General features: G+C 35.9%; 1 non-coding gene and 1 pseudogene across 1 annotated transcript; both read left to right on the forward strand.

Moving 5' to 3' along the window:
- The first annotated feature begins 1,034 nt into the window (after nt 1-1,034).
- On the forward strand, nt 1,035-1,139 carry LOC114210212 (U6 spliceosomal RNA). Its single transcript, XR_003609484.1, has one exon. It is a non-coding gene; the product is annotated as a U6 spliceosomal RNA (small nuclear RNA).
- Nucleotides 1,140-1,765: 626 nt separating this feature from the next.
- Nucleotides 1,766-23,428, forward strand: part of LOC148164839 (putative ATP-dependent RNA helicase DDX60) — a 107,237-nt pseudogene continuing 85,574 nt past the window's right edge.

Raw genomic sequence — 23,428 nt, forward strand, 5'->3', positions numbered from 1 at the left:
GCCAAACTGTGGAAAGAGCCAAGATGTCCATTGACAGATGAATGGATAAAGAAGATGTGGTATATATACACAGTGGAATATTATGCAGCCATCAAAAGAAATGAGATCTTGCCATTTGCAACGACGTGGATGGAACTGGAGGGTGTTATGCTGAGTGAAATAAGTCAATCAGAGAAAGACATGTATCATATGACCTCACTGATATGAGGAATTCTTAATCTCAGGAACAAACTGAGGGTTGCTGGAGTGGTCGGGGGTGGGAGGGATGGGGTGGCTGGGTGATAGACATTGGGGAAGATATGTGCTATGGTGAGCGCTGTGAATTGTGTAAGACTGTTGAATCACAGATCTGTACTTCTGAAACAAATAACGCAACATATTTTGAGAAAAAAAAAAAAGAAAAAGAAGAAGATAGCAGGAGAGGAAGAATGAAGGGGAGTAAGTCAGAGGGGGAGACGAACCAGGAGAGATGATGGACTCTGAAAAACAAACTGAGGTTTCTAGAGGGGAGGAGGGTAGGGGGATGGGGTAGCCTGGTGATGGGTATTAAAGAGGGCACATTCTGCATGGAGCACTGGGTGTTATGAACAAACAATAAATCATGGAAACCTACACCAAAACAAATTATGAAATATATGGTGATTAACATAACAATAAAAAAATTAAAAAAAAACTAATGATGTAATGTATGGTGATTAGCATAACAATAAAACCCCTTCAATTTGTAAAAAAAAAAGTAATTTGGAATAGCTTATGCAAAGAGAGTTTATATAGAAACTCTGAAAGCATTTTATGTTCCATTTGTTTTAACAATGTGAAAGTTTTCTTTCTGAGAAACATGTACGGAGATCCTGGTGAGATTTACTGGAGAATCATTATTACCACCATAATTTATTCCTATCTTTTTCCTATGAGAGGAAAAAATTATACTGGCACTAGGCCTATAAATGGTCTTCTGGAAGAGCCATTTATTAAAAATTTGTATTTTGAGAAAATTATAGATGCAAGTGCTGGCATAAGAAATAATATACTGTGCTTGCTTCAGCACGGCATATACTAAAATTGGAATGATACAGAGAAGGTTAACATTGCCCCTATATAAGGAGGACATGCAAATTTGTGAAGTGTTCCATATTTAAAAAAGAAAAGAGAAATAATATACCCATGCATATATGGTTAATTAATATATGACAAAGGAGCCAAGAATATACAATGGTGAAGGGATCATCTCTTCAATAAATGGTGTTGGGAAAAATGGACAGTCATATGAAAAAGAATGAAACTGGATTACTATCTTACACCATACCCCAAAATTAATTCAGAATGGATTAAAGACATAAACATAAGACCTGAATCCATAAAAATCCTTGAAGAAAACTAGGTAAGTTCCCTGACATCGATGTTGGCAGTGATATTTTGGATTTGACACCAAAAGCAAAGGCAACAAAAGCAAAATAAACAGGGGGGACTATGTCAAACTAAAAAGCTTCTGCACAGCAAAGGAGACCATCAACAAAATAAAAAGGCAAAATGCCAAATGGGGAAAATATTTGCAAATGATAGATCAGATAAGGGGTTAATATCCAAAATATATAAAGAATTCATACAACTCAACAACAACAACAAAAAAAACCAAAACACAAATAACCCAATTAAAATGGACAGAGGACCTGAATAGACATTTATTCAAAGAACACATACAAATGGTCAACGGACACATGAAAAGGTGCTCACTAATCATCAGGGAAATGCAAACACCACCACAATGGGGTATCACTTCACACTTCTTAGAAGAATGACTATTCAAGTGTGGGCAGAAATATGAAGAAAAAAAGAAATGCTTGTGCCCTATTTTGGGAAGGATACAGCCACGATGGAAAGTAGTATGGGAGTCCCTCAGAAAATAAAATATAGAACTACCATATGATCCATCAATCCCACTTCTGAATATTTATCTGAAGGAAATGAAAACAACTCAAGAAGATATATGCACCCCTAATTCATTGAAGCATTGTTTACAATAACCAAGACATGGACTAAACCTGTGTCCATTGATGGCTGAATGGATAAATAAAATATCATATATATATATATATGAATATTATTTAGTCATAAAAAGGAATGAGATCTTATCATTGGCCACAACATGAATGGAACTTGAGGGTATTATGCTAAGTCAAATAAGTCAGACAGAGAAAGACAAAGATCATATGATCTCACTTATATGTGGAATCTCATACGTGGAAACAAAACAAAAATTGAACTCATAGCAGAGAAGAGATTGGTGGTTGCCAGAGGACGGGAGGTGGGGGTGGGCAAAATGGGTAAAAGGGGTAAAAAAAGGAGCAAACTTTCACTTGTAGAATAAGTAAGTCATAGGATGTAATGTAAAACATGGTGATTACAGTTAATAATGCTGTATTGTATATTTGAAAGTTGCTAAGAGAGTAAGTCTTAAGAGTTTTTATCACAAGAAAAAAAATTGTAATTATGTGTGGTGATGGATGTTAACTAGACTGTGGTGATCATTTCACAAAATATACAAATATCAAAACATTATGTTATACACCTAAAACTAATATGATATATCAATTATTCTCAACAAAAAAGAAATAATATAGAGAGATCCTATACGGCCTTTACACAGTTTTCCAAACTGTGTAACATTTTGGGAATGTAACATTTTGCATAATTATTGTATAGTACAATATCAGAATCAGGAAATTGGTATAAATATAAACCATTATTCAGATTTCATCAATTTTACATGCTCATTTGTGTGTATTTTATTGCATGTGTAGTTTTGTGTTCACCATTACAGTCAAGATAGAGAACAGTTCCATTACCACAAAGAAGCTTCTCCTTTTATTATTACAACCACTTCCCTCTCACTCCCTCCTGCTTCTCCCTTTCTGAGTCCCATCTGATTCCACACCCCTTCCCCCAACTTTAACCTCCACCAACCTCTAGATGTTCTCTATTTCTATAATTTTGTTATTTCAAGACCTATATAAATGGAGTCATACAGTACATAACCTTTTGAGATTATCTTTTTTCACTCAGCATAATTCCCTTGAGATTAACCCAGGTTGTTACATGTATCAGTAGTGTGTCCCTTTTTATTGCTGACTAGTATTCCATAGTAGTATGGTTGTACCAGTTTGTTTAAACATTCAACCCATTGAAGGACATTTGGGTTGTTTCCAGCTTTTGACTATTACAAGTAAAGCTGCTATTAATATTTATGTTTCTATTGTTTCTTGTTCTGTTTCTCATTTCTTCCCTTCCTATGAAATACCTAAAATTTTTTTGATTCCATCTTGATTTATTTATAGTGTTTCTGAGTATATCACTTTGTATAGTTTTTTTGGGGGTTGCAATATACTTATATGACTTATCATAGTCTACGGCATCAAAATTTTACTACCTTACTTTTACTTAAATCCATTTACTCTCTCTCCTTTGTGAATATAATTATTTTAAGTATTTCTCTACATACATTGAACATCACATCAGAACTTCACAATTTTTATTTTTATCATCAAATATGATTTAAGAAGTTCATGAGAAAAATATTATACTTAACCCTATTTTTACCCATTCTCATTTTCTTTTTCCCTTCTTGAAGGTGAAAGCTTTCTTTTGTAATCTTTCCCCTCTGTTTAAAGAACTTCCTTTACCTATTCTTGAAGGATAGGTTTGCTAGTGAAAATTTTCTCCATTTTCTTTCAGTGGACAGTTTTTATTTTCTCTTCATTTCTAAAAAAATATTTCCAATGGCTATAGAATTTATGATTGGCAGGTTTTTAAAAATTTCAGTTCTTGAAAAGTGTGCCATTTCTGGCCTTCATGGTTTCAGATGAGAAACCCAATGTCAATTGAATTAGTATTCTGCTATTGGTTTTGTGTTGTTTTTCTCTGTCTACTTTCAAGATTTTTTCTTTGTCTTTTGTTTCCAGAAATTTAATTATGATGTTTGCTTTGCATGTTTTTTTTTTTTTTTTAATTTGGGGTCCACTTACCTTTTTCATTCTATAAGCATAGTTTTTTTCTAAATTTGGGAAGTTTTCAACCATTATTTCTTTGAGTATATATTTAGCCCCACTCAGTTTTCCTCTCCTCCAAGACTCCAATTATATGAATGCTGGCTTTCTTATTTTGCCTTACAGGTCTCTAGAACTCTGTTATTTCCTTTTCAGTCTACTTTCTGTTATTCAGATTGGCAAATTCTATTGATTTACTGTAAAGTTCACTGATTCCATCATATGTTATCTCCACTCTGCCCTTGAACTCATCCAGCAATTTAAAAAATTTCTGTTATTCTATTTTTCCATTCTATAATCCCCATTTCATATTTTTGTAACTTCTATGTCTTTGCTGGGATTTTCTATCAAGAGAATGTGCATTTGTGGGACACCTTGTGGAGCAGTTGGTTAAGCTTCAACTTTTGGTTTTGGTTCAGGTTGTGATCTCAGCGTTCTGAGATCAGCCCCCTGTCAGGATCCACACTCAGCTCAGAGTCTGCTTGAGATTCTCTCTCCCTCTCCCTCTACTGCTCCCACTCATGCTCTCTCTCTAAAATAAATAAATAAATCTTAAAAAAAGAGAATGTGCATTTGCTTGTTGAAATATTTTAATGACAGATACTATAAAATCCTTATAATTTAATTTTGACATCAGCTTGATCTTGGTATCAGCATCAGTGTCTTCTCATTCAAGTTTTTTAAATTTATTTTTTAATTAATTTATTAGTTTAATTTATTATATGTTATGTTAGTCACCATACATTACCATAAATTGCATCATTAGTTTTTGATGTAGTATTCCATGATTCATTGTTTGCATATAACACCCAGTGCTCCATGCAATACGTGCCCTCCTTAATACCTATCACTGGGCTAACACATTCCCCCCACCCCCCTCTCCTCTAAAACCCTCAGTTTGTTTCTCAGAGTCCATAGTCTCTCACAGTTTGACTCCCCCTCTGATTCATCCCCTTCATTTTCCCCTCCTACTATCTTCTTCTTCTTTTTTTTAACATATAATGTGTTAATGTTTCAGAGGCACAGGTCTGTGATTCATCAGTCTTACACAATTCACAGGGCTGAGGATAGCACATACCTTCCCTAATGTCCATCACCCAGCCCCCCACCACTCCAGCAACCCTCAGTTTGTTTCCTCAGATTAAAAGCCTCTTATGGTTTGTATCCCTCTCTGGTTTCATTTTGTTTAACTTTTTCCTCCCTTCCCCTATGATCCTATGTCTTGTTTCTTAAAATTCTCATATCAGTGAGATCATATGATACTTGTCTTTCCTGATTGACTTATTTCGCTTAGCATAATATCCTCTAGTTCCATCCATGTCGTTGCAAATGGCAAGACTTATTTTTTTTATGGCTACATAATATTCCATTGTATATATACTCCACATTTTCTTTATCCATTCATCTGTTGATGGACATCTTGCCTCTTTCCGTAGTTTGGCTATTGTGGACATTGGGGTGCATGTACCCCTTTGGATCCCTACATTTGTATCTTTGGGGTAAATACCCAGTACTGCAATTGCTGGGTCATAGGGGAGCTCTATTTTTAACTTTTTGAGGAAACTCCATACTGTTTTCCAGAGTGGCTGCACCAGCTTGCATTCCCACCAACAGTGTAGGAGTGTTCTCCTTTCTCCGCATCCTTGCCAATATCTGTTGTTTCCTGACTTGTTAATTATAGCCATTCTGACTGGTGTGAGGTGGTATCTCATTGAGGTTTTGATTTGGATTTCCCTGATGCTGAGTGATGTTGAGCACTTTTTCATGTGTCTGTTGGCCATTTGGATGTCTTCTTTGCAGAAATGTCTGTTCATGTCTTCTGCCCAATTCTTGATTGGATTAATAGTTCTTTGGGTGTTGAGTTTGATAAGTTCTTTATAGATTTTGGAAACTAGCCCTTTATCTGATATGTCATTTGCAAATATTTTCTCCCATTCTGTCGGTTGTCTTGTGGTTTTGTTGACTGTTTCTTTTGCTGTGCAAAAGCTTTTTATCTTGATGAAGTCCCAATAGTTCATTTTTGCCCTAGCTTCCCTTGCCTTAGGCGATATTTCTAGGAAGAAGTTGCTGTGGCTGAGGTCAAAGAGGTTGCTGCCCGTGTTCTCCTCTAGGATTTTGATGGACTCCTGTCTCACATTGAGGTCTTTCAACTATTTTGAGTCTATTTCTGTGTGTGGTGTCAGAAAATGGTCCAGTTTCATTCTTCTGCATGTGGCTGTCCAATTTTCCCAACACCATTTGTTGAAGAGACTGTCTTTTTTCCACTGGACATTCTGTCCTGCTTTGTCGAAGATTAGTTGATCCTAGAGTTGAGGGTCCATTTCTGGGCTCTCGATTCTGTTCCATTGATCTATGTGTCTGTTTTTGTGCCAGTACCATACTGTCTTGACGATGACAGCTTTGTAATAGTGCTTAAAGTCTTGAATTGTGATGCTGCCAGCTCTGCTTTTCTTTTTCAACATTCCTCTGGCTATTCGGGGTCTTTTCTGGTTCCATACAAATTTTAGGATTATTTGTTCCATTTCTTTGAAAAAAGTGGATGGTATTTTGATAGGGATTGCATTGAATGTGTAGATTGTTCTAGGTGGCATTGACATCTTCACAATGTTTGTTCTTCCAATCCATGAGCATGGAAATCCTTCCCATTCCTTTCTGTCTTCCTCGATTTTTTTCATGAGTATTTTATAGTTTTCTGAGTACAGATTCTTTGCCTCTTTGGTTAGATTTATTCCTAGTTATCTTATGGTTTTGGGTGCACTTGTAAATGGGATCGATTCCTTAATTTCTCTTTCTTCTGTCTTGTTGTTGGTGTATAGGAATGCCACCGATTTCTGTGCATTGATTTTCTATCCTGCCACTTTACTGAATTCCTGTATGAGTTCTAGCAGGTTTGGGGTGGAGTCTTTTGGGTTTTCCACATAGAGTATCATATCATCTGCAAACAGTGAGAGTTTGACTTCTTCTTTGCCGATTCGGATGTCTTTTTATTTCTTGTTGTTGTCTGCTTGCTGTGGCTAGGACTTCTAATACTATGTGAATAGCAGTGGTGATAGTGGACATCCCTGCCGTGTTCCTGAACTTAGGGAGAAGGCTCTCAGTTTTTCCCCATTGAGAATGATATTGGCTGTCTGTTTTTCATATATGGCTTTTATGATATTGAGGTATGTACCCTCTATGCCTATACTCCAAAGAGTTTTGATCAAGAAAGGATGCTGTACTTTGTCAAATGCTTTCTCTGCATCTTCTGAGAGGATCATATGATTCTTGTTCTTTCTTTTGTTAATGTACTGTATTACGTTGATTGATTTGCAGATGTGGAACCAACCTTGCAGCCCAGGGATAAATCCCACTTGGTCCTGGTGAATAATCCTTTTAATGTTCTGTTGGATCCTATTGGCTCGTATTTTGGTGAGAATTTTTGCATCCATGTTCATCAAGGATATTGGTCTGTAATTCTCCTTTTTGATGGGGCCTTTGTCTGGTTTTCGGATCAAGGTAATGGTGGCCTCATAAAACGAGTTTGGAAGTTTTCCTTCCATTTCTATTTTTTGAACATTTTCAGAAGAATAAGTATTAATTCTTCTTTAAATGTTTGATAGAATACCCCTGGGAAGCCATCTGACCCTGAGCTTTTGTTTGTTGGGAGATTTTTGATGACTGCTTCAATTTCCTTAGTGGTTATATGTCTGTTCAGGTTTTCTGTTTCTTCCTGGTTCAGTTTTGGTAATTGATACATCTCTAGGAATGCACCCATTTCCTCCAGGTTATCTAATTTGCTGGCATATATTTGCCTATAATATGTTCTTATATTTGTTTGTATTTCTTTGGTGTCGGTTGTGATCTCTCCTCTTTCATTCATGATTTTGTTGATTTGGGTCATTTCTCTTTTCTTTTTGATCAGTCTGGCCAGGGGTTTATCAATCTTGCTAATTCTTTCAAAGAACCAGCTCCTAGTTTCGTGGATCTGTTCTACTGTTCTTTTGGTTTCTAGTTCATTGATTTCTGCTCTGATCTTTATGATTTCTCTTCTCATGCTGGGTTTAGGCTTTATTTGCTGCTCTTTCTCCAGCTCCTTTAGGTGTAGGGTTAAGTTGTGTATTTGAGACCTTTCTTGTTTCTGGAGAAAGTCTTGTATGGCTATATACTTTCCTCTTAGGACTGCCTTTGCTGCATCCCAAAGATTTTGTACAGTTGTGTTTTCATTTTCGTTGGTTTCCATGAATTTTTTAAATTCTTCTTTAATTTCCTGGTTGACCCTTTCATTCTTTAGTAGGATGTTCTTTAGCCTCCATCTACTTGAGTTCTTTCTGACTTTCCTCTTGTGATTGAGTTCTAGTTTCAAAGCATCATGGTCTGAAAATATGCAGGGAATGATCCCAATCTTTTGGTACCAGTTGAAACCTGATTTGTGACCTAGAATGTGATCTATTCTGGAGAATGGTCCATGGGCACTAGAGAAGAATGTGTATTCAGTTGCTTTGGGATGGAATGTTCTGAATATATCTGTGAAGTCCATTTGGTTCAGTGTGTCATTTAAAGACTTTCTTTCCTTTTTGATCTTTTGCTTAGATGATCTGTCCATTTCAGTTAGGGGCGTGTTAAAGTCCCCCACTATTATTGTATTGTTGTCAATGTCTTTCTTCACTTTTGTTATTAATTGCCTTATATAATTGGCTGCTCCCATGTTAGGGGCATAGATATTTACAATTGTTAGATCTTCTTGTTGGATAGACCCTTTAGGTAGGATATAGTGTCCTTCCTCATCTCTTATTACAGTCTTTGTTTTGAAATCTAATTTGTCTGATATAAGGAATGCCACCCCAGCTTTCTTTTGGTGTCCATTAGCATGGTAAATGGCCTTCCACCCCCCCCACTTTCAATCTGGAGGTGTCTTTGGGTCTAAAATGAGTCTCTTGCAGACAGCATATCAATGGGTCTTGTTTTTTAATCCAATCTGATGGCCTGTGTCTTTTGATTGGCATTTAGCTCATTTTCATTCACGGTAACTATGGAAAGATATAAATTTAGTGCCATTTTATTGCCTGTAATGTGCCTGTTACTGCATATTGTCTGTGTTCCTTCCTGGTCTATGTTGCTTTTAGGCTCTATCTCTTCTTAGAGGACCTCTTTCAATATTTCTTGTATGGCTGGTTTCATGTTTGAAAATTCCTTTAGTTTTTGTTTGTCCTGGAAGCTTTTTATCTCTTCTTCTATTTTCAATGACAGCCTAGCTGGATATAATATTCTTGGCTGCATATTTTTCTCATTTAGTGCTCTGAATATATCATGCCAGCCCTTTCTGGCCTGCCAGCTCTCTGTGGATAAGCCTGTTGCCAATCTAATGTTTCTAGCATAGTAGGTTACATATCTCTTCTCTTGAGCTGCTTTCAGGATTTTCTCCTTGTCTCTGAGACTTGTAAGTTTTACCATTAGATGTCGAGGTGTTGACCTATTTTTATTGATTTTGAGAGGGGTTCTCTCTGCCTCCTGGATTTTGGTGCCTGTTTCCTTCCCCAAATTAAGGAAGTTCTCTGCTATAATTTGCTCCAACATCCTTCTGCCCCTCTCTCTCTTTCTTCTTCTGGGATCCCAATTATTCTAATGTTTTGCCTTATGGTATTGCTTATCTCTCGAATTCTGCCCTCGTGATCTGGTAGTTGTTTATCTGTCTTTTTCTCAACTTCTTTATTTTCCATCATTTGGTCTTCTATGTTACTGATTCTCTCTTCTGCCTCATTTATCCTAGCAGTTAGCACCCCCTTTTTTGATTGCACCTCATTAATAGCCTTTTTGATTTTTACTTGGTTAGATTTTAGCTCTTTTATTTCTCCAGAAAGGGTGTCTCTAATAACTTCCATGCTTTTTTCAAGCCCAGCTAGTATCTTTAAAATCATCATTCTGAACTCTAGGTCTGACATCGTACTAATGTCCATATTGAGTAGGTTCCTGGCAGTCGGTACTGCCTCTTGTTCTTTTTTTTGAGGGGATTTTTTCCATCTTGTCATTTTGTCCAGAGGAGAATAGATGAATGAGAGGACAAACTGCTAACAGGGTAAAATGTACCCAGAAAATATACTCTAAACAAATCAGAAAAGACCTGAAACCAGGGGAAAAGAAAGGGAAAGAAAGAAAAAATAAAAAGAAAAAGATACAAACAATTCAGAACAAAGCAATAAAACCAGAATATGATTAAATATGATGAGGCTGGTGCATAGATCAGTGCCACACACTAGATTTCAGGTGTATTTTGGTCTGTTAAAAGAAAGTGCCTCCCAAAATTTTAAAGAAAGAAAAACTTACATATGTACAAAAATAAGGGTTGATACGATGAAGGGATGGAATATGACCGTAAAGATGAAAATTATAAAAAATTTTATAAAAGGAATTGATAAGATAAGAAGTTGTCTGAAAAAAGAAAGAAGAGGATTAAAAAAAAAGAATAAAATTGAGAGAATGTGATCAGTTAGGAGGTTAGAACAAAGCCATATACTAGAGATTTAAGGTATATTTTGATCTGTTAGAAGAAACTGTATCTCATAATTTTAAAGAGAGATCAACTTATATATATATGCTAAAAATAAGGGTAACTACTATGAAGGGATAGAATACGACTCTAAAAATCTAAAATAAAAAAAAAAATTTTAAAAAGGGATTGATAAGATGTTGGTTGAAAAAGGGAAAAACAAAAAAAAAGACAGTTAAAAAAATTAACTTTGAAAGACTTAAAGGATCATGGTAAAAAAGCCATGGATTCTATGTGCAGTATTCCCCTAGCGCTGGAGTTCTGCCGTTCTCATTGATCGGTAAACTTGATCTTGGCTGGCTGTTCTTGCTGATCTTCTGGGGGAGGGGCCCGTTGCCTTGATTCCCAGATGTCTTTGCCGGAGGCACAATTGCCCCGCCCTTGCCTGGTCCAGGCTAAGTAATCTGCTTGGGTTTGCTCTCAGGAGCTTTGTTCCTTGGGAGCTTTCCCTACAGCTTTGGAGAATGAGAGTGAAAATGGTGGCCTCCCAATCTCTGCCCCGGAGGAGCCAAGAATGTGGGGACCGCTCCTCAGTGCAGCCCCAGAGAAAAGCAGTCAGTCACTCCATCTCCCCGGTCTCCGGCCGCACTACGCGCTCACCTGGCCTGTGACCGAATGTTTCTATCTCTGGCACCCAACCCTGTGTGGAGGCTCCAAACCCAGCAGATCCCTGGTGTGCTCCCACACCGCTCCTCCCAGGGGAGGAAGGGGAGTCTCCCTGGATCTGCTGCTTGTTCGGTCCCAGCTGGAGGAGCAGTGGCCCGACTGGGCCGCGGATCACAGTTTATGGCAACCCCGAGCTGAGAGTTCGCTCCTCGGGTCCGTCTCTGCAGCCGGCTTCCCCGCTCTGATACCTGGGAGCTCTGCCTCACCCAGGCACCCCCGGTCTTTCTGTGACCCCGAGGGTCCTGAGACCACTCTGTCCCATGAGGGTTCCACCCCCGGCTTAGCCACTGGAGCGACGTCCCTCAGCGGAGCCGACTTCTAAAAGTTCTGATTTTGTGCTCTGAGGCTCTATCACTTGCCAGAAGTGGCTGATGGAGGCCCCCTTCCCCGCCATCTATCCTCCCACATGTCGCCTCGGATTCACTTCTCCGCACGTCCTACCTTCCAGAAGGTGGTCACTTTTCTGTTCAGAGAGTTGTTGCTATTCTTTTCTTTGATCTCCTGTTGAGCTCATAGGTGTTCAGAATGGTGTGATCCCTATTCAGCTGAATTCCTGAGACCAGATGAAATCCAGGTCTCCTACTCCTCCGCCATCTTGCTCCGCCCCCTAACATTTCTTTTTGTTTTTTTTTTTTAAGATTTTATAATTTATTTGACAGTGGGAGAGAGAGAGAGAGTGTGTACAAGCAGGGAGAGCAGAGGGAGAGGGAGAAGCAGACTCTCCGCTGAGCAGGGAGCCCAATGTGGGGCTCGATCCCAGGACTCTGGGACCATGACTTGAGCTGAAGGCAGATGCTTAACTGACTGAGCCACCCAGGTGGCCCTTTATTTAACATTTATATAGAAAAATATATCACAGAAAAATAAATTTTAATCATCTTAAAATTCTTAACACTTCGTATTGTCTCAATATGATAACTTGTACACAATTCTAATCTTTAGAAAAATCACTAGTTACTCTATTTTTATCTCTAATATTAATACTGGTTTCCTTTCTCTACAGGATGCAGAAAATATGTATTTTAATTACTTGAACTTCTTGTACTTTGTACCACATTGATTCAACATTTAGGACACAATGCTGATGTCACTATCATACAGAATTTTGCAATTGTCTGTCAACAGAATGGGAGGTATTTCTTACAGAATATTAACCATATTTCCTAATTGTCTCAGAAAAGGGAATAACACCTCATCAAACAGACTTTTTTTTTATGTTCAAACATTTTTATTATTCATACTCTTTAGAAGAAAATCAATATTCAGCAGCCTTTGGGAATAGTCAGATGTCCTTACAATTTGTGGATACTGTGCCTCAAGTTACTGTGTTCACAAATGGTTTTTTGCAATGGTAAGTTAGGTTAAGTTGCTCAGAAGAAATGAATGATATAATATGGGAAAAATTAACAGAGAACCAATGGCATAAGTCTTCATTTGAAAATTCTGAGTATAAAGAGACTCCGAAGGAGCATTCTAACACAGGGAAGGAGGGCAAAGATATTTTTATATGGCTTTAGCAACAGAGGTTCGTTGAAGTTCTTGTGGATTAAGACTTTGTGTGAGCAATTTTGAGAGATGGGGAGGAAAACTATGCACAAAGTTCAGATACAAGAGGCAATGGGGAGAAACAACTCAGAGAGGCCAAGGACATCTGAGGATCACAGTGGGAAATTCTCAGTCAGTGTCTTGTAAATAAATGTGTAAATACACATACACATATTCACATACTCACTTATATACTCCTATGTATTACATATGTATACTTTTTGTGTATATATTTTGTATATATAAGTGCATATATATTATGATCTGTGATTTTTCTATTCTTTTAAAATTAAGATAAAAAGATAAAAATTAAAAAATTAAGAAACATGATAGGGAAAATATTTTATTATCTTATTTGTTAGTACTTTTTTGTAGCTATTTTGAATGGTTATGTCCATTAAAAATAGATAGCTATGAATATTAAGGGTTTAGAATATCACTTACAATTTTCTTTCTTCCTCCCTCTTTCTCTCCCCTTCCTTCCTTCCTTCCTTCCTTCCCTTTTTCTCTTTTCCTTCCTCTCTCTTTCTTCGGTTCTCTTTCTTCCTCTCTCCTTCCTTTTTTTTTTTTTTTTTTTAAGATTTTGTTTATTTGACAGAGAGAGACACAGCAAGAGAGGGAACACAAGCAGGGGGAGTGGGAGAGGGAGAAGCAAGCTTCCTGCAGAGCAGGGAGCACGATGTGGGGCTCCATCCCAGGACCCTGGGATCATGACCTGAGCCGAAGGCAGACGCTTAATGCCTGAGCCACCCGGGCACCCCTCTTTCTTTCTTTTAATAAGAGACCAGTGTGGGGAAATACAAACCAATTATACTACTACTAAGACCAGTAGTTTCTTAATGGCCGGTTTATTAGAAATAAATGCATTTAAAATTTTCTTCTTATATTCAAGTAACCTCAACAGTGAACAGTCCAAGCCAAAAGAGTGAAAATCTATTTTGCTTGAACTGATGTTTTTTTCTGTAGCTGAATGATCATGAACATTATTTTCCACCTTGTATTTCGTTTCACTAGAGGTTTGTAATATGCATTTTTATTTGAACCAGAATATTTACTTGTGTGTTTTGTTTTTTAGAATGAAAAACATTTATGGCGTGCCTTGCCTGTCTACATAATTGATTACCAGAAGTCACAGGAAACAGAAATATGGTTATTTGAAACTAAACTTGGGAGACATGCAGAAAGGTAATAACACATTTATTTGGAAACTAAAGTTCAGCATCTAGGAAATATAGTTTTAATGATTTGTTGTTTCTGGAAACAAACATTTCCTTTCACAGCATCCATGTTCTTACTGATTATATAGACTTACATCTTTGGGATGTATTCACCATCAAGATGTATAGCACTGAAGCAGGAGGAGCCTTGCTAAATTTATTGATTACAAAACCCTAGTCATTTTCTAAAAAGAAAAAAAAAACAAAACAAAACCCAACTTTGTATAAAATATACACTAAAATTGAAGACAATTACTGTGTTAATTTTAAGATATCAAACTTTTATTTTTAAAATATACGAAGGACCACTGAGGAATTTTATTCTAAGAAGATAAGAATTTTTCAGTATTTTGGAGAGGAAAGATATCTATAGAGCTAATCAATGGAAGTTAAGTAATTGATTCTTTGGTAATCTCTCATGAAGAATATAACCAAAGTCAATGGTTAGTCTACCCTTTTGGTTTCTTGAAACACATCATCTGACATTGTTTTCCCTTCAACAGATCATTCTTTTTGAAAGAGTAGATATGATGTGATGATGTAATCAGGGTCCTATGACTCTGGATTAAATATGCTTACAAGCAAGGTATTTAATTTCTCCTGTATCTAGCAACTTATTAGACATCTCCACATTAATTTTTAATAGGCACTGAAGACTTAACATGGCTTAAACAGATCCTTACCCCAAACCCACTCCATTGGAGTATTCCCCATGTCAGTTAATGGCATCTCTATTCTTATAGTTGTTTAGGACAAACACCTGGGAGGTGTCCTTGACTTCACTCTTTTCTTTATACCCCACACATCATCCACCAGTCATCCTGTCACTATGCACCAACTTCTCACCATCTCCATCACTATGACATTAATTTAACACTATCGTCTCTTCCATGGACAAATGCAGTAGGCTAGCATACATTAACCTACTTATATTTCTCCTTCTGTCCTTGATCTCATATGATTTACTTTCTACACAGTAATCAGAGTGATCTTTTAAAAATATAAATATGATGTCATGTTACCACTCTACTCATAACTCTGTGGAAGGGTGTTAATCAATCTTAGAATAAAATCCTATAAACCTTACATAATATGTAGACAGTAAACAAACATTTTTAAATGAATGAATGAGGTTAAGTGACTTGTCTAATTAACATTGTAAGTTTTTAGGAGAAGCTAAGTTTTTTGAGATCGTGATACCCTGCCAAAGACAGAGCAAGATTTCTTAAGTCTGTGTAGCTACCTCCTGCTCTTATTTATTTATCTTGCTGAACTTGTCCATTTTTTGCACTTTTCCAACTTTCCCCAAATACAGACATTGTAGTGATAATATTGTTTAGTAGTAGTAGTTCATAATTACTAACCTATGAGAAGATAGCTGTTGAACATCAGATAAATACACAGTATTTGTCTTATTTGTGGCCACTGAAAAATGTCTGACCTGCCAGCACTAAGGAATTTACAGATTAATTATTCAGAGACTTGCAAATTAGGCATGGCTTATGCAGACTTATTAATAAGTATACAGATCCAGAGGAGAAATAGTTGTTAATATTCAAATGGCGCTTAGAACCTAGTGAGATACAGTGCATTCTCATTTTCCATTAGACATATTCCAACTGTTCTTTTCCCTTCTTAGGCATTTCTTTGATATTTTTTCTTTAATTTTTTGAAAGATTAAATTTTAATATTAATATTACTAATGGGAAAAAAAGAAACTCCTTTTTCTAGGGTTAAATATCACCTAGGTTTTGAATATTGTCTCTTGTAATCACTAGGCTTTTAAAAAAAATTTTATTGTAGGTGCATCAAACCTTGTCCTTGCTTCAGAATCTGTGGCTGGAAGGAGCTGACAGCTGAAGTGTCCTTTGCTCTGTTTCAGGCTCTGTGATACTAAAACTCTGTAAAAAAAGTTACATGCTACCCAAGACTGTGAAAGCCTTATTACATGCACCAAAAATCATAACACCCAAGTGAGATTCCTTCAAAAATTAATATTTAATTTTACTTTTAAAGATGTGACAGTGCTTATGAGTAGTAGCCAAATGTGTAACCTCATCATCAAACAGAAAATATGTGTTTGTTATGTGTTTAATAAACATTTGTATAAGTATATTGATCATATTTTTATGAAAGCATATAGGGCTCTTTTCAAAACAAGTTAAGATTTTTTTCCCTTATGGTGAGCTTGTCACTTCTTTCTTCCCTGACCAAAGAATAAATATCTATTTTATTCTTGACTCAGCTGATCCTCACTGCTGCTGAAATTTCAGAGGCCAATTTCAAGGCATAGGTGGTAATATCACACAGGAGATAGAGCTTTTATAAAAGCTCTTAGGAAAGGTGTTACTGGTGGCAATGATTATGGTGGTGATCAAGATATCTAAGCCATCTACTCTGTTGCTTAGAACATACATTTTCTGTTAAGAAGACCAATAAAAATGGTGATATTACTATTAATAGCAGTTAACTTTTGAGTCTTTATTTTATGCTCATATCAGGTTCATTATTCACATTATCATTAATTTTTTACAGCCACTTGGCACATTAGATATTCTTGTTATCCTGCTTTATAGGTGAATAAGAATGAAACAGCTAATTGATGGGCAGAGTTGGGATACAAACCCAAGTTTTTTTTGTTTGTTTCTGCTGGTATAGAGATCTTATCTCCTACTCAGCCCTGGTCTTTCACATGGGAACATGTATGACAATAGGAAGCTTTATCACTTTTCTTGTATTGCTGCTTTGAGATTGTAAATAAATACATAGTAGACATACCTCCAATGAGTGACCATCCTCCACCATTTTAAAAAATGCAAGTATTAGGGGCACCTGGGTGGCTCAGTTATTAAGCATCTGCCTTCAGCCCAGGTCATGATCCCAGAGTCCTGGGATGGAGCCCCGCATGGGGCTTCCTGCTCACTGGGAAGCCTGCTTCTCCCTTTCCCACTCCCCCTGCTTGTGTTCCTTCTCTCACTGTGTCTCTGTCAAATAAATAAATTAATTAATTAAAAAAAATGCAAGTATTAGATACAGTGAATGCTAGGCTCTATTTATTTTGAAAAATCTTCACTCAGGCAAAAGGACTAGTTATATTGCTTAGAAAAATAAATTATATGCTTATTAAATTTTTTCTTAAAATGATTCTGAAAAAAGAAATCTATCATATGGGAAAGCCATGGATAAGATACTTTAAGATACTGTTATTGCATACCTGAATTTTTACATTATCTATCTGTAGGTTGATACTTTCTAAATTCATGTTTTTCTAGGACTCCAGGAATCCCCAACACTAAATGAAGCAGCAAATCTTTGCAGAATGTACTGCCTTAGTGAGATTGTCCTTCAATACTTACCTCTGTTTCAAAGAGCTAAGAATAAAATTATTAATTCTATTTGGGACAGAACACTTACACCATTTCTAAAAATGGTAGGTCAACCACATGGAAATCCACAAACATTTTAAACTCAGTAAGGCAAAAGTTTAAAGGCAAAATACTTCGCTTTTCCAGATACTGCTTTTTTTAAATATGTGTCTTAAAAATTGCTACCAGCAAACAATGAATGTTTCTAGGAAAAATAGTTCCATCATATGTAAAAGTACTCAACAAGAGAAAGTATTTCAACCATATATAAAATGATACATATTCCTAAGAATTCCAGATAATAGTATAATTTCTTTGAAGAGACAACACTACTGATACACATTTACATTAAAGTAATAATTTACATAAATTGTGTGTTTATCCTTTATTAATTAAAGTATAAAGTATACTTTAGAGATAAAGTATAAAGAGAAAAAGGAATGTAAAAGTCATTTGTCAGCTATTGTGAAACTAAAGAATCTTAGTTTCCATATTTAGCATGGTGCTTCCCAGTTTAATATTATTTTTGTATAGTTTATTGCAATCTCATTTTGGATTGACACCTTAGCTCAAGAAAAAGGATACATTTTGGAGTGGATTTTAACCAAAGAACATGAAGTGGGAGAGAGAGGTTGTTGTCTCATGGAGTTGAAGAATGAATCTCGCAGACAAAGGAGAGTGAGTAAATCGATAAAATTTTATTAAGTGAAGATACAGAAAAAGCTCTCAGGAGTGAGAGGGGTCCCGAGAGGGTTGCCACTGAGGGCTTTTAGGGTTGGTCTTTTATAGAAAGCTAACCAGGGAACTTAAGTCCTTTTAACATCTCTATTGATAGCACCTTGGAGTAAGGACTAGTGATAACACCTTCAATGGCCCACTTCCTTTTTAAGGTCTGGTAATTCTCTGTTGGTCACAAGCAGCTGTTATAACAAGACCCCACCTCCTGACACCTAAGACAGGATGGTCTGGTTTGTTTCCTTATCTCTGGTTTCCTTACACATCCACATTTTGGGGATTTTTGTGACCCTGATCCCATAGCCCCCTACCTATCTCTCCCTACTTAGTCCCTGCCTGTCCCTTATTCAAACATCATGTAATATGTTGTTATAATAACTTAAGCCTGATAAGAGAATTATTCCCATTGCCTTAGCACAGTATAAGATAAAAGGATACTAAGTTACATGAAGCTAAAGCAATGCCTTTGTGAAATATTGAGAAACCCATATAATACAATACATTAAAGCACGGTTGTGTAGTTGTAAAACTACATTGTTGATTTTATTATCTAGTTGCTGTCAACACAGTATCACTGTGCATGCAAATGACATTCCATTGTATACTAAGAAATCCCTTTCGGGCGCCTGGGTGGCTCACTTGGTTGGCGACTGCCTTCAGCTCAGGTCATGACCCTGGCGTCCCGGGATCGAGTCCCGCATCGGGCTCCCTGCTCGGCGGGGAGTCTGCTTCTCCCTCTGACCCTCTTCCCTCTTGTGCTCTCTATCTCTCATTCCCTCTCTCAAATAAATAAATAAAATCTTTAAAAATAAAAAAAAAAGAAATCCCATCTGATATGTACTTGTGTTTTATTTAGGTCTAACCAATGAAATGATGCCATAAACAACATTTTTAAAATAATTCATTTATTTTAAAAATTTTATTATTTCTTCCTTGATATATAGTTGACATACAATGTTATGTTAGTTCTAGGTGTATGCAATAGTGAATCAACAGTTTTGTACATTACTCAGTGCTCATCATGATAAGTGTAGTTACCATCTGTCATCATATGATGGTATTACAATACTATTGACTACATTCCCTATGTTGTACTTTTCATCCCTGTGACTTATTCACTTTATAGTAGGAAGTTTGTACCTCTTATTTCCCTTCACCTATTCTCCTGCCCCATTCCAGCAATCACCAGTTTGTTCTCTGTATTTATGTCTGTTTCTGTTTTTTTTGTTTTGTTTTGTTTTTTTAGATTTCACAAATAAGTGAAACCATATGGTATTTGTCTTTGTCTGACTTCTTTTTTTTTTCCAATTTTATTTAAATTCCATTTAGTTAATATACAGTGCGATTTTAGTTACAGGGGTAGAATTTAGTAATTCATCACTTATATACAACAAGTGCCCTCCTTTATCCCCATCACCTGTTTAATCCATCCCCCACCCACCTCCTCTCCCATAATCATGTTTATTCTCCAATTTTAAGAGTCTGTTTCTTGGTTTTCCTTTCTCCCCCTTCCAATATTCATTTGTTTTGTTTCTTAAATTCCACATATGAGTGAAATCGCATGGTATTTTTCTTTCTCTGACTGACTTATTTTGCTTAGCATGATACTCTCTAACTCCATTCACGTCATTGCAAATTGGCAAGATTTCATTTTTTTATGGCTTTGTAATACTTTGTTGTAGATATATACCACATCTTCTTTATCCATTCGTCAGCTGAGGAGTGCTTGGGTTGCTTCTGTATCTTGGCCGTTGCAAATAATGCTGCAATAAACATGGGGATCTTTATACCTTTTTGAGTTAGTGTTTTGATTTTCTTGGGGTAAATACTCAGCAATGGAATTACTGAGTCATGTGGTATTTCTATTTTTAATTTTTTGAGGAACCTCTATGCTGCTTTCCATAGTGGCTGCACCACTTTACATTCCCACCAACAGTGCATTGACTGTTCCTTTTTCTCCAGATCCTTCACCAACACTTGTTATTTCTTGTCTTTTTGATACTAGTCATGGTGACTGATATGAGGAGCTATCTCATTTTGGCTTTGATATGCATTTCCCTGGTGATTAGTGATGTTGAGCATCTTTTCATGTGTCTGTTGGACTGTATATCTTCTTTGGATAAATGTCTATTCAGGTTCACTTCCCATTTTTAAAGATTTGTTTCTTTGGTGTTGAGTTAAATACGTTCTTTATATATTTTGGGTATTAACCTCTTATCTGAAATATCATTTCCAAATATCTTCTCCCATTTAGCAGGTTACCATTTTGTTTTATTTTTCTCAGTTAAAGAAATGTGAATTTTTCATCCTAAAACAATTAGAAGCTAGACATAATTGGAATGTGAATTTCACTGGCTTGCCTGACTTAACTGATAATATTTTATGGAAGAATATTGCTTATTATTATCATATTTAATACAGTAGAGGTATGTTTTAAATAACTGTATAATTATGTCTTTTATTCATTTTTTTGGTGAGTGGGTCAGAATTGTATTTGACAAATAATTACAGTTGACTATTCATCACTTAACTACAATTGGGTAGGAAGCTTTCTTCACAGATATTTTCTGTGAAAAATCTGTATTTTCACAAGGGGTAAGTGATTCTATTGAAGGTCTAGTAACTGACTATGAGATAATGTGAGGTATTTGAGAAAAAAGAAAAAGGAGGTTAAATTGAAGGAAACTATAGGAGCTACCCCTAGAATACTAGACAGTTGTTACCATTCATTATGTTACCTTTCCTAAATCAGATATTTTGCATACATAATAAAATTTGCTGTTGATCATTTTAAAAAAGGTATTGTTTCTATGAAAACTGAAGAGGAGTGTCAGATTGGAGTAGTATTATCTGAAGGAGGAAGATGGACAGTTCAAAAGCCCTGTCCCGCTTCACCCAGCATGACTTTCAGCATGATGTTGATTCCTGACTCCTTCACTTACCATATTGGAGCCATGGGCTGCCTTCTCATTGACCTATCTGGTTCTGTTTTCTGAGTGAGAGAAAAATATAGCAACACCAGTAACAAGTTCAAAGATACTTTACTGTCTTATAACATTAGTTCCAACATGAAAAATATGCCAGGACCTATTCTATTTTCTTTTAAGCATCCAAAATGAGATACAGACATAAACTTATGAAATAATTTATATACTCATAAAACAAAAAACATGGTGACTATCACTCAGACTTTAATTATAGTTTGAATATATTTTCTTGTTCCACACAGGGCTAAATTTAGGATTGAGTGACAATTTGATGCAGGAATATCAGAAGCTGTGGAACGCAGCCTTAACACTATCGGGGGTGATAACTTTGGAAGACCCATGCCCTTGAGGACAACATCCAGACCATTTCTTACATAGGAAGACCCATGTCACCAAGAAGTGCTGACAACGTTTTCAAGTTGATCTCATTCAGGACAGAAAAAGATTAGCTGTATAATCTTTGTATAGAAAATAGATCTTGTCCTTTAAAGTTTTGTCTTTTTGCAGCATTGGTCCTGCTGATTACCTGGCATACCTAGAGCACCTTCTTTGCCTTCCTCTTGTTATTTGTTCGTTTATTTAAGTGAGAACATGAGAAAGGGAGCTAACATTTATTAAGCACCCATTCTGTCAGGTATTGTGCTTTGCCCTTCACATGATATTTGAATTTCCTTTTCAAAGCAGCCCTACTTATATTACTGTCATTCTCATTTAATAGATAAGATCTTGGGAAGTTGTCTTAAATCACAGAGCAAATTCATAGTAGAGAGAAGATTTGGATTCAAGTCTGTCTGTCTCCACAGCCAGGCAGAGAAGATACCTTGTAGTACTATCTTTAGTGTATTTTCTATAAAAAGTAATAGTTTTGCTAAAGCATATTTGCAGAAACCAGCTTGTATTTAAATAGATCTCAGGGGATTGTGATTGACAGATTAGACCAGGCTGTTTATGTAGAAAAACTTTATTTGGGATTTAAATGAAATATATAAAGGTTCTTTAAGTTTCAACTATTCAGAGATACAGAATTAACTTTATTACTTTTCATTTTATTAATACTGATGATTACATTTAGAAAATTTTTATAAACTTTACAACTTGCTTCCTTTGGTCTATGGAAAAAATAGGTATATTTCTTACTGTGGCTCAGAATAAATACTTGTCTTTTCCAGATTGCATGGTGATCTTTTGACATTTCTCAAATGGGTTCAACTGCAGTTGAAAGGAAATTCTACATCAGTTCACTCAATATATTTTGACATTGTCATTTAATAGGTGTAATATAAATTTTATTTAAACATCCTGATTTGCAACAATTTCTATTGAAGTATTATTTATTTTGTAATAAATATTGAAAATGTTTAGCTTTGTTCTTTTAGAAATACTTGCATCACAATGGTAAATTCTTTAGAGTTCTGTGTTAAAATATTAAGTGTATTCCTAAATACTACCAGAATCAAATCAAGAAAATTACAAATCAGGACTCATTCCCCTGAAAATTGAGATTATAGTAGATTATGCTGGAGATATTTTGTCAGAACTACTTTTCTAAGAAAGTACTTATAGAAAAACTTTGCCTTGTTTGTGGTATTTATTTTCTGTATTATTGGGTATAATGAGCTGGATTTACTGTTGTATATGCTGTACATGCATGATTAAAATTCATACTGGGAAATAAATTTTAATGATAATTTTAATGAATTTTCTTTATACATAATTGATTATTATGATTTTAAAAACATTAAAAAATTTCTTCAAACAACTTTCCTTCATCCCTCGCATGTAAAGATACCTCTTTTACCTTTATTCTCTATAATGGGCATGATAAATTAAGGGTATAATTAAAGGGAGTGAGTGGCTGAGGTGTTGTGGTAGCCAAGATACAGAATTTAAAGGCCAGATGTGAAATGAATCATCAGTGTGGATTTTGAAATCATCAGGAACAATGAGAGAAGAAGATAATTAAGGGAAAGATTTTTATATCTTCAGTGAAAGAAAGGGAATAGCAAGGAGAATAACTGAGCAGGGAAAGGTGTTTGAAATTGACACTGAAGTAAGGCTGCATGAGGGATATTAATGCTGAAATGTATCCATTTTTTATCTGAAATTCAAACTTGTCCTACATTTTTATTTGCCAAATCTATTGGTCTTATGTCAGAAGCATGTATTTCAATGGAGTAGAAAGGGAAAAAGAGGTCTCGAAACAGCAAAGAAGAACAAGTAGTGTATTAAATTGCCTCTGGGCCCAATAGTAAAGGATGAAGAAAATGAAGAAAAATTAGCCAGACATGAAGAAGAAGCAAAGGAAGCAGAAAAATCCTCAAGAAAGAGTCAGGTGTTAGTCAGGAAC

Source organism: Eumetopias jubatus, unplaced genomic scaffold, assembly GCF_037043125.1.
Source record: "Eumetopias jubatus isolate StellerSeaLion01/CBP00866 unplaced genomic scaffold, mEumJub1_p1.0 scaffold_2, whole genome shotgun sequence".
In the NCBI taxonomy this organism is placed as follows: Eukaryota; Metazoa; Chordata; class Mammalia; order Carnivora; family Otariidae; genus Eumetopias; species Eumetopias jubatus.